General features: G+C 38.1%; 1 protein-coding gene across 3 annotated transcripts in view; it reads left to right on the top strand.

The window, feature by feature from the left end:
• LOC105482822 (leucine rich repeat containing 8 VRAC subunit C) overlaps positions 1 to 12756 on the top strand; it is a 104132-nt gene that overhangs the window by 21580 nt on the left and 69796 nt on the right. The gene's annotated exons all lie outside the window — the stretch shown is intronic.

Below are 12756 nucleotides of genomic sequence, written 5' to 3'. Positions count from 1 at the left end.
AATTGTTTTTTATGAACATTCATGTGTATGTATTTGAGTACCTGTTTTCGATTCCTTTGGATATTCCCCTAGGAGTAGAATTTCTGGGTAATATGATAACTCTGTGTTTGACATTGTGATGTAAATGAGGTATGATTTTTGCATCCTATCCCTAATTAAAATAAAATCGGTGCTAAGGCATTTAACTGTCTTTTTAATGACGTTTAACAAACTAATTTGTCTAAGCATTAATCATTACTGGAATATCAATTGAACTTCAAATTTCATATAATTCAGGGTTGTTTGCAAAGTACTATTAAAGCACTAGTAAATCTCTTTACATTTTGGATTGAAAGTTCTAGTTAAATATAGAAAGAGGCGCTGAAAGCTGACAGGGTAGCTAGTTGCATTTTTGTTGTTCTTGTTCCTTATCCTTAGCGACCTGTACACCATCCATTAACTCCAAACATTCCTTCTGGGCATTTTTCCCCTCTTATTGTGGTGTGTCCAGGAAAAGATACTAAGATTTTCTTAGTCTAGATATAAATAACTGCTATTAGCTTCTGTCTAGAAAATATGAACTCTGTCTATTTGAAAGACTTCACAGTCATGCTAATTTCTCTCTGGAAGGAAGTAAAGTTATTTTACCTCCTGAAGGTAAATAAAACACCTTTCCTTGAAACATTCTTTCAGGCACTACTCTTTTGCCCAGGGTGGTGGCAGAGGAACTATCTTGACAGGTTGTCGATTCTATCTGTTTAGGTCTATTTAGAGATATTCTTTTAATTCACTGTCACCCAGACTTGGCAGAAATTTCCTTTAACTCTTTCTTGTCACACACCTGTGAAATCACCCAGGCAGATTTCCCCTCCTCTCTTTGTTTCAAAGTGAATTCATTTGTTTAATGAGATGTTCTTCAAAACACAGGACAATCTTTTGTGACCTCTTAACTTTCAGAGGCATTCTAAGCAAGTGAGAAGCTCTCATTCTAGTAGTTGAGTCCTAGGTACTCAAAGGACTCACTGACCAAAAATACAGAATGCTATAAATAACTGTTTACAGATACAGGCAAATGTATAGGAAACCTCTGAACCCATTCCTCTAGGATACAATTTTAACTGTTTGACAAATGTAAATACTGATACAAATATATACACAAACCCACTTCAGGCAAAACACAAAATAGCTTAAGATTTCTGTGAATGTTTCATAGGATAATTTTCAGAAAGTTAAACATGACTCTTAAATATAGAATGAACAGTAAAAGATTTATTTAACTCATAAATGAGGGAGCCAGCAGGATGGCAAAACTGGTGCAAAGAGTGTTCAAGGAATTATTTTCGAAAGGAATGTTAGAATAACATTGCTAGATGTAAAACTAGGTAATGTCCTTCAGGGAAATAAAACCCATAATGTTTTGAGTTTTCTTTTCTACCAGCCAAAAATCTACAAGACTGGAATTTAATCAGTAGAAATTAGCAAGTTAAAAAAAAAAAAAGTATATTTCCCCAAATAATCCATGAGTGAGCCAATTAAATAATTATTCAGTATTACATTGAGAGGATATATTGCTCTGTCTTTCCTTCATTTCCAAGTTTTGGATACTTTCTGAAACAATGTACACTTGTTTATCCTAAATGTTCTTTTTAAGGGCTTTGGTTGTTTCTTAGTAATATAATAAATGTTAAGCCATGGAATGTGTCAAATACAAAACACTGGTGGTGGAAATCCTCAACCTTAGAACATGGGTTCCAGGAACAGAAGTTTTGGGTTCTACACTTCCATACTTACATCCCTCCAATATCAAATACTGCTCTGATTTCACCCTGGGGGAAGAGTCCTGTTTTAACTCCAACCCCAAGTTCAACCACTTCTTAGAGCTCAAACAGCTCTCCAAGCTCTCAACTTAGATGGCAAGTCATTTTAAGCCCAGTAGAGTGGGAGTCACTTCAGATGGCCATTAGAAATTGACATTCAAGTGCTCAAATTGCCATATCTGAGAAAAAAACAAAAAATCCAACGATCAAGAAGCATAACACAATGGGTAACAATAGCATATATGCCATGAAGTACCTTGATCCGGAGGCTGACAGTAACTCTGTTTCTCTTGAGGTAAGCAAGTATCCAAGGGAGTTCTGAGAACCATTGCAACAGGAATTGACAAGTTGTGGCCCATGCAGTTTGAGTTAGTGCAATCTGTTTTGGTATGGCCCACTCGCTGAGATCGGCTTTTCTATTTTTTAAGAATTGTTTAAATTTTTAAAAAAGAATATGCAACATAGGCCGGGCGCAGTGGCTCCCGCCTGTAATCCCAATACTTTGGGAGGCTGAGGCGGGCAGATCATGAGATCAGGAGATTGAGACCTTCCTGGCTAACACAGTGAAACTCTGTCTCTGCTGAAAGTACAAAAAATTAGCCGGGCGCAGTGGCGGGCACGTGTAGTCCCAGCTACTCGGGAGGCTGAGGCAGGAGAATGGCGTGAACCCGGGAGGCGGAGCTTGCAGTGGGCCGAGATCGCGCCACTGCACTCCAGCCTGGGCATCAGAGTGAGACTCCATCTCAAAAAAAAAAAAAAAAAAAAAAAAAAAGAAGAAAGAATATGCAACATAGACCACATATGATTTATAAACCCTAAGTATTTTCTTTCCCTCCGTTTATAGGAAAGAGTTTATGGCCAGGATGGTCTCGATTTCCTGACCTCGTGATCCGCCCTTCTCGGCCTCCCAAAGTGCCGGGATTACAGGCTTGAGCCACCGCGCCCAGCCGATCCTTGCATTTTTTAAAAAATTGACAAGTTACTTGTTATGACAAGTTACTTGTTAGTGTTAAAGCTTTATACTAAACTTGCTCTAAGGGAGGAGTTTGTTAGTAGGCTAATTCAGAGATTTGCTCTTGATAGGGACATTTTGTAGTAAAAGAGAATGGTTAGAAAAATCACTAGATTTGACATCAAAAGAAAACAATATTTTGCTAAAGGTCACTAAATTCTTGTTTGACAGCTGGTCAACTGCATGGGTCATATCTGATTTCCCAAAATAAGTCCTAGTGTCATTAAAGTTCATGAGAATCAACTACTGAAGCATTTTATCAGGAGCACTCATTTCTTTCTGAGAGGAAGTTGTAAGTAATGTCACACAAACAGGTTTGGGACTATTTTTCTTTTTCAAGGCAATGTAGTATATTTTAAAAAGCATACGCTGGAGTGCTGGGGTGCAGTAAAAGAAAAGTAAAACTGTAGGAATCTTTTGATGCCACTCTAACTCATACCTTGTTGGAATTTAGATACACAATGAAATATGAAGATAAAACACTGGGGAAAGAATCAGAAAACCATCAGAGAGTGGGTTAGAGCATTGAAAACAGGATCTATGTGGGAAAGATGAAAGGAATTGAGATATTGCTGCTAAGATGGGTTCCAGGAAAAAGTTAGTAATTACTTCCAGGGGTATGAAAAGGTCTCTAACTGAATCTGAAGAGCAATTTTGCATGTCTTCTGGAAAGAGATAAAAGTGTAACCTGCTGCACAAAGATTTTGGTGGTTAAAAATAATAATTTTCAAGCTTCAAGTAATCAACCTTCTCACAAATTTTCATAGTGGCTGGGTCTCTGGGATGTCTTAAAAATAGAACAGAGTTGGGGCTCTCTGTCATGGGTTTAGTGTGGTCTTGCCTGAAGGTTTAGTCAGATAACCCCTTATGATCAGTCTTGCATTATCATTTAAAACCACACTAGGTACAAGGCTCTCAGTGGTGGATCAAAGGAAAAATAAAAGAGGACCACACTGGGTGCAGATCACCAGATCCACTGGCTTTCTAAGCGATTAAAAAGAAAGCCACTCTCCCAGAGGACTTACTCTCTATGACAGAAGGACAGGATAAACAAATATACAAGTGGCAAGTTATGGGGCCGCAATATCACAGGAGAAGGGGGAAATTGTTGCAACTATATGAACATCTGGAAAGGGACACAATTAAAAATACAGCTCATAAGGCAAAGATCTGGAGGAGGTGAGGAGAGGCAGATATCTGCGGAGGAGAGATCTGAGAAGAGGGGACAGCAAATATAAATATGTTCCCCTGGCATGAAGGAGGAACAGCAAGAAGGCCAGTGTGGGTCCAGGGCTTTGCGCAATGGGGAGAGTGGTTATTAAGAGAGGGTGCTGCAGTGGGGAGAGTGGTTATTAAGAGAGGGTGCTGTAGGCTCATGAAGTGTCCACCTCTACTCTGAATGAGATGAGGAACCATTAGATGGTTCTTAATCTGACTTGAGTTTTCAAAGGATCACTTTGGCTGTGGTATAGAGCAATCATTAGCCAACCTTTTGGTTTCAGGGCATTTGTACTCGAATTATTGAAAACTCCAAAGAGCTCTAACCCATAAGAGCTCAGAAATGTAAATTTGATTATTTATTTATTTATTTATTTATTTTAAAATAATAATAGTTCCACTGCATGCTAACACAAGTAACATATTTTTTGAAATTATATTTTCCAAAACAAAAGAACAAAAAGATGTCAGTGTTTAAGTTTTTGCAGATGTCTTTAATGTCTGGCAGTCTGTTCACTGTCATCTATCATTTAGCCTCTAGAAAGCTTCACTGTGCATTCACAAGAAAATGAATTTAAAAGGCCAATAATGTTTAGTATTCTTGTGAAAATAGTTTTGACCTCGCTGATTCCCCAAAAAGGCACACTGTGAGAAGCAATGGTAAAGAGTAGACTAACTGTAAGAGACAAGGATGGAACCTATTGTAATAAACCAAGTGAGACATGCTTGCGCCTTGGGTTATAGCAGGAGAGGTAGGGAGAACTGGTTAGATTCTAGATAGATTTTAAAGATTGAGCCTACAGGTTTTGCTGACAGGATAGACCTGAATGTAAGAGAAAAAAATTAAAAATTGACTCCAAGGTTTTGACCCAGAGGAACTGCAAAGATGGATTTTCTATTAACTGAAATATGGATGGTTGTGGAAATAGCAGATTTGGGGTGAAATGAAGAATTATTTTGGACTTGTTAATTTCAATCCAGCAGTATCACTACTAGGTATCTACCCAAAGGAAAAGAAATCATTATATCAAAAAGCTACCTGCACTCGTGTGTTTATAGCAGCATCATTCATAACAGCAAAGATATGGAATCAATCTAAGTGTCCATCAATGGATGACTGGATAAAGAAAATGTGGTATATATACACAATGGAATATTATTCAGCCATGGAAAAGGATGAAATCATGTCTTTTGATGGATAGACATGATAGAACGTGGATAGAACTGGAGGCCATTTTCTTAAGTGAAGCAACTCAGAAACAGACAAATAGTGCATGTTTTCACTGAGAAGTAGGAGCTAAATAACGTGAACACATGGACATAGCATGTGGAATAATAGACATTGGAGACTTGGAAGGGTAGAAGTGGGGAGGCAGGTAAGGGATGAGAAATTACTAAATAAGTATAATACACATTATTCAGGTGATGGTTACACTAAAATCCCAGACTTCACCACTACCCAGTATAGCCATGTAGCAAAATTGCACTTGCACCCTTTAAATTTATACAAAAAAAGATAAATGTCTACTAAACATCCAGTTGCAAATGTCAAGTCAGCAGCTGGATATTTAAGTCTCAATTCAGGGGATGGATGTCTTACTGCCTTTATATTCCCCAATACTTTTTAAGGAGAGAATACATAAAAATAAATTTTCTGCATCCTTCTATGTCTGAAATACACTATTCTATTCTCAAATTTGAAAGTTAGTTTGGTTGGGTACTAAACTCTACATTGACAACCACTTTCACTAAGAATTTGAAGGCTTTTTACAACTATTTTCTAGCATACAATAATACCATATTGTTGGTAAAAAGTGTAATACTGATCTGATTTTTGTTTCTTTATATGCACCCTTTTATTTGCTGCCTTCTGCAAGCTTTTAGGATCTTCTCATTATCTCCAGTGTTCATGAGAGTATGGGTCTTTATTAACTCATTGTGTGCTAGCACTTTAGTAAGCCTTTTATTTATTTATTATTATTATTTTTGAGACAAGGTCCTGCTATATTGCCCAGACTGGATTTGAACTCCTAGGCCCAAATGATCCTCCTTCCTCAGCCTCTTGAGTAGCTGGGATTACAAGCATGAGCCACCATGCACAGCTAGTCAGCCTTTTTAATATGAAGTCTCATGTCCTACAGTTTGGGAAAATTTGCTTGCACTCTCTTCTTGATACCTCTGTGTTCATTTTCTCCTTTCACTCTTTAATTTCCATTATTCAAACATTGAATCTGGAGTCTGTATATTATTTTTCCCTGTCTGTTTTTTTTTTCTACTTTAAGATTTATTTCATCAACATTATCTAACCTTATATTGATTTTTTCATTATCTTATTTTTAATTTCCAAGTTTTTTTTCCAGTGTGTTTATTTTATAAATACAATATCTCCTGCTAGGTCTCTGAGAATATTAATTATAGTTAGGAAGTTTTTAAATGTGAACTCCTGCTCTCTGCTTTCCTTTTGGTTTTAATGTCTTTATTTGTTCCTTTGATTGTCTTATTTATATCTGTCTTTCAGTTGGAGGCATTCTTCAAATGACTGATAATCTATATCTGTATCTTCAAATGTCTTAGTCTGTTTTGTGCTGCTGTAACAGAATACCAAGACTGGATAATTTATAATGAACGTAAAATTTTGGGCTTACAGTTCTGAAGGCTGGAATTCCAATATCAAGGTGCGGGCATCTGGCGAGGGCCTTCTTGTAGCATTTTCATATGGCAGAGGCATCACATGGTGGAATGGCAAAGAGAGAGCTAAAGAGAGCAAGAGCCAGAGGGGGCAAATCCACTCCTAAGGTAACACTAATCCAAGCATGAGGGCAGAGCCCTCATGACCTAAACAACTCTTAAAGATCTCACCTCTTAATACTATTATGATGGCAATTAAATTCCAACATGAGTTTTCTAGGAGGCAAACATTCAAACCATCCCATCACATTTAATAGTGAGGCATAGAAAGCTGATTGTGAGTTCTTTGTGAATTGTAGAACTTGTCCACTGAAGGGCATCACAACAGGGTTATTAGGTCATGAGCAGCCTTTTTGTTGTATGACTTCCACTGGTATGTCAGTGCTACAGATAGAGCGTTCTAAATTCAAAAATCTAAAATCTGAAATGCTTCACAATCCGAAACTTTTTGAGTGCCAATGTGCTGTTCAAAGGCAATGTTCATTACAACATTTTTGGTTTTAGATTTTCAGATTAGGGATGCTCAATCAGTAAGTATAATAATCCTAATATTCCAAAATTTGAAAAACTTCAAAACACTTCTCATTCCAAGCATTTTGGATAAGGGATACTGAACCTGGATAGAATTACAACTCCTAGTATCTCACTGCCTTTCAAGGGCACATCTAAGTTATCTTTATTCCCCATGCAACCCAAAGTTAGGGGTGTGTGTGTGTGTGTGTGTGTGTGTGTGTGTGTGTGAGAGAGAGAGAGAGAGAGAATGTATTGATTGGACACATACAGGTGTGGCAGTGTTGTAAAAATGTAAAGATATCAGGGTAGTAGGACTTGCCCAATATATTGTAGTCAAAAGTGGAGTTGGTTCTAGAACATTGGACTTTTAGTCTAAGGTTCTTTCTACAACTGTTGCTCCTCTTGCTTTCCATCAGTGCCTTTATCAGCATAAAACAGATTTTGTGCGTATTTCAGGAATCTGGGAGTAGAGTTTCAAGCACTCTGCTTGAAGGATCAAAATTTTGTTTAATATCTTCTGTTTTAACTTTTTAAAAGCACAAGAATTTTGCCTTTGATTCTATATCCTTGTTTGTTGGTTTCAATGTAACATTTTCTTTTTCCTTTTTTTTTTTTTTTTTTTTTTTTTTTGAGAGAAGGTCTTGCTCTGTCACCCTGGCTAGAGGCTAGAGTGCAGTGGCATGATCACAGCTAACTGCAGCCTCAAGCCCCTGGGCTCAAGCAGTCTGTCTCAGCCCCCCAAGTAGCTGGAACTACAGGTACGCACCACCACACCTGGCTAATATTTTAATTTTTTGTAGAGACAGGGTCTTAATATGTTGCCCAGATAGGTTTCAAACTCCTGAGCTCAAGCCATCCTCCCACCTTGACCTCCCAAAGTGCTAGGATTACAGGCATACACCATTGGCCGGGCCAGCATTTTTTTAAATCCAAATATTTGAGTAAAGTCAGTGTACCAGGAAAATATGCTCCCCCTCCTCCATGTGATATGCATTCAGCTACTCCAGTGGGAAAGCCCTGCCCGTGTGACTAAGAGTTAGGTGAAGAGTTCAAATGCTGTCAGAGAGATTCTCCATCTTCTCCACACACACGCGCGTGCACGTACACACGCATGCACGTGCACACACACACCCCCCATACACAATGGTGACTTGAAGAAAGGACATTCTTTCTCATAACAGTCTTAACATAGTCATGTGGATCTGTTACTGTCGAGGACTTGGCCTCCTTATGTCTTGGTATTCTACCCTTGCTAACATGTATCCCTTACTTGTCTGTTGAAGATGATTAGTACTAAGCCTGCATCCCATCTCAGAGGTGGGGAGGAAGGTATATGGAAGGCTCATTTAAGGACACAACTCCAAGCTAAGTATATCTTTTCTGGTTATATGCCATTGGCTAGGACTAAGTTCTACACCATACCTGCCTTCAAGGGAGCTGGAACATGTACTTTATTATTACATAAGAAGGAGAGGCCGAATACTGGAAAACAAGCAGCTGTGTCTCTCACTGTCATGCTGCCATCCTACAGCTAGAGGTACAAAGAGCACAGGGACATTGTAGTAGCTCACAACAAAGATTCAACATGAGGGCTCTTTCAGTGACCTTTCCTGAAGATTATATGACTCACCTTCCAAGAACTCTCCCTTGAGGGGAAATGTTGATCCCACAGATTGCAGCTAGTTTCCTCAGCCTCAGCTGCTAACCATCCTGTAGACCCTATAAAGGCAGCTGTGTTTCTGGATGGCAGTGGTCAGAGGACAGCCCTTCCATAAGCTGGCGATCTCCACATCATCACGTCTAACTGCCTGTCAAGTGTGGGGTGGGGATGGGCCCTTGCTCTTAAGCACCTGTTCATTAACTTTATCATTATTGCTCTTAGCTATCAAGGCTTTCTTAAAAATTGGGTCATGCTCCAGAGATGCTAGGTACTGAGTAAGCTCAAAGAGTCACATAGTCAGTGGGGAATCTAGTGGAAGTGTGCATTTGAGACCTCTGGGTTTCCAGGCATGTAATTCAAGAATTGGGGCAGGTTGGCATTTCACAGAGTTTTGTTTCTATATATCCATGCAACAAGCATAGGTAACACATGGAGTTAGAAATAATTGATTGGGAGGAATTGGCCTGTCTTGAGGCAATGGAAAAAATAGCAAATGTTTTCAAGAGGACACCACAATTTGGGGGTACTGTCAGGCACTTTCCATGAACAGCAGATATAGTGGAACATACAGTAAATTGGATTTTTCAGAATCCAGAAGATTCCCAAGAGAGAAGCCTAGGTAATTTTCTTTTTTTTTATTCAAAGTTTATTAAATAATACAAACACTGTTCTAAAAAGCAAGAAGTCAGGAAATATTTTCTTAATTAAATAGTGTAGTTGACAATTTTCACACTGACTGCCAGCTGCTTTTCCAAGTGTGCATGATTCAAAGAGGTTAAATAACCTGCCCAAAGTCACTAGGCTAGTAGCCACAGAGCTAGATTTCAAACCTAGGTCTTTCTGGCTATAAAACATACATTGTAACTATTTCATTATATTATACAAAATGGTGAGTAGAGATGACTTCCTTTGATTTTTATTTTTTAGATTAATGTGGCCGCTTATGACTAAACTTAGAGTTCTGGAAATGCAGATGTTCAATGAGGTAGTAGTATATACATCTAAGGTAATAACAGGAGTCTTTTTTGTTTGTTTTACTGTTGACATATATTGCCTTGGACTAAGGACTTCATATCACCCTAAATGTACACAACTGTAATCAGTTCATAGGAAAAGAATTTGTACAAACTACCTTTAAATTTTGTATTAAAATGCTATTACTGTATTGTTGGTATCCTAAATAGGAACATATCCTGTCTTTATGATGGTTTGCCTAACGTGGTAGTAGGCTTAGTAAGTAGTTGCCATTGTGGTTTAGAAGATGCTTAGTATGACTGGGTGTGGTGGCTCACACCTGTAATCCCAACACTTTGGGAGGCCGAGGAGGGCAGATCACAAGGTCAGGATTCAAGACCATCCTGGCCAATATGGTGAAACCCCGTCTCTACTAAAAATACAAAAATTATCTGGGCGTGGTAGCGCACACCTGTAGTCCCAGCTACTCGGGAGACTGAGGCAGGAGCGCTTGAACCCGGGAGGCAGAGGTTGCAGTGAGCCCAGATTGCGCCACTTACTCCAGCCTGGGTGACAGAGTGAGACTCGGTCTCAAAAACAAAACAAAAATAAAATAAAATAAAATAAAATAAAATAAAAAGATGCTTAGTATGATGAAAAATTACTAAGAATTTCTGAAAATTTTTCAGGAGACCTATTCTTCAAAAGATGGGAAAAAATTTTAAACCTGAACTGGAGTCATGTACATATTAGAGTATTTTATAAACAAAAACATAGTCGATGAGATGTGTCATTAATGTTAAGCAGCGGATTTACTTCCAGAGGATCTCAGGAATGAAGTGTATGACTGTGTGTAACTTTACATTTACTCAACTGGATTAAGATTTTTTTTTAATTGAAATATACCATGCTTTCGAAAAGCCCCCTTGTGCCACATCCAAGAGCAGAATAGGCTCCTTATATAAGGAAACCACAAATCTTGAAAACAGCAGTTTTCCTTGATGTTCTTTGGCCACACTACTGTTTGGTTTAACTAGCATTTCTGGTATTGGAGTTGTTTGAGTCTCAGAATGACTTTGCTTAGAATTTTTATATTTCTGCCAGACCTCTTCCTGTTGACATACTTGAACTGAATCAGAATTATTTGAGTGATCATCATAAGCATTGTTAAATATAGTATTTGAAAACAGTCTAAGGGCCTGAAATATTAATTAATGTATTCGGGTGTGTTTGCTTGGAAACCTGGAATGAAGACTGTTTGAAAATATATTTATTTTTAGAATATAATCTGAAAAAGGCTTTAAAAATTCTGAGGCTCAGTAAAGTTTTAAAATAGTAATTATTCATATCTCAACATCCCAGATGCCAAGGCATTTTATGTAGTGGAAGTGGGGAAGGTGGTAGAATCACTACATTTTAAAAATATGCAGCTATGTCCTCATTTTAAGAAAGATTATACCTAAATACCATTTCTATTTTTATATCAGGATCACCTATGAACAGGATTAAGGAAATCCTCATTATCCTTCCAAAACTAAACAATTGATATAAAATGTAACATTCGTTTCATTATTTTTCATTCTGAGTGATAAACCATAAAATGTGTCTTGGAAATATGTATGTACCATATGCTGAAAATGGGCACATTTCTGACAGGGAAATGAACCACCTGTACTCTCATTTAGCTCTTGAGCGAAGTGTAGATTCCACTCTTGAAATTCTTTAAAGTTATAAGTGCCTGACCAAGAGGCTATAGAGCGAAAAGATTTATAGCCAAAGAATTAGGAGCCACTGCTAATGAAAAAGCAAACCAATTTAAAAGACAACGTATCTGAGTATGTGTATATTACACTCTAAGTATGATATATATTTAGAAGTGTCTCTGATATTATAATGAGAATTAATAGGAAATTGTAGGTAGTGTCTTCTCCAGTTTGTTTTGTGTGTGTGTGTGTGTGTGTCTGTGTGTGTCTGTGATGAAGTTTTACTATGTTGCCCAGGCTTGCCTCAAACTCTGGGGATCAAGCAGTCCTCCCACCTTAGCCTCCCAAGTAGCTAGACTGTGTCACCAAGTCCAGCTATCCCAGTTTTTATGAAACACTTCTGTAAAGGAAAATACCCTTTCCTGTTAACTAATTCCTAAATTCATTCAAGAAGGAATTCAACTCAGTTTTCAATTGTTTTGTTCTGTTGTCTATGGAATGTTAGGTTTAGTGACTTAGATTAACGCGTTCTAAAACCAGATTACCTAGATTGTACGCAGGCCCCTCTGCTTACCACTCTGTAACCCCAGGCAGAATATTGACCTTCCTAAGCCTCCATTTCTTCAGTAAGAGTAGGCTGATAGTACCTGGAGCCCAGAGACATTTGGGCATTAAGTAATGTAATATGTATGACGTGCCTGGCACTTCTAAGTACACAGTAAACCTCAGCTCATGTTATGATAGTGGTGGGGTTTTCCTTTATACAGAAAGAGAACTTCATTTTACAGTAACAGTAATTAACTGTTAGTATTAAAACTGTCAATAAAATGGTAATGAACTGTTACTCTAAAACAAAACATTTATAAATATGGACCCCGTCAGAACTACAGTTTTAATGTTCAAAGCATCATCTACATTGAGAAACTGTTTTGAGGGGTAAATCATTGCTGTACATGTGGACCTAGCTCTGTGTCATGCAAAACTGTTACGGCTCAGACAACTAGGTCAGGGACTGGGCATGTGAAATGAGCAACGTGGTCTCTGCCCTTACAGAATTTACAGTGTGGGAGTGGAGATAGTTGAGAATATAAATAACCCAGGGGAGTGAAGGGGTGAACAGAGCAAGTAGGAAAGTGTTGATCTTGGACTGCTTATGAAAATACTCAGCCACGGGCTTCCAAAATAGGACACTGCAGCTGTGGTCTGAGACCC

Source organism: Macaca nemestrina, chromosome 1, assembly GCF_043159975.1.
Source record: "Macaca nemestrina isolate mMacNem1 chromosome 1, mMacNem.hap1, whole genome shotgun sequence".
In the NCBI taxonomy this organism is placed as follows: domain Eukaryota; kingdom Metazoa; phylum Chordata; class Mammalia; order Primates; family Cercopithecidae; genus Macaca; species Macaca nemestrina.
The sequence above is the reverse complement of the archived record's forward strand: the minus strand, read 5'-3'. Positions and strand labels throughout refer to the sequence as shown.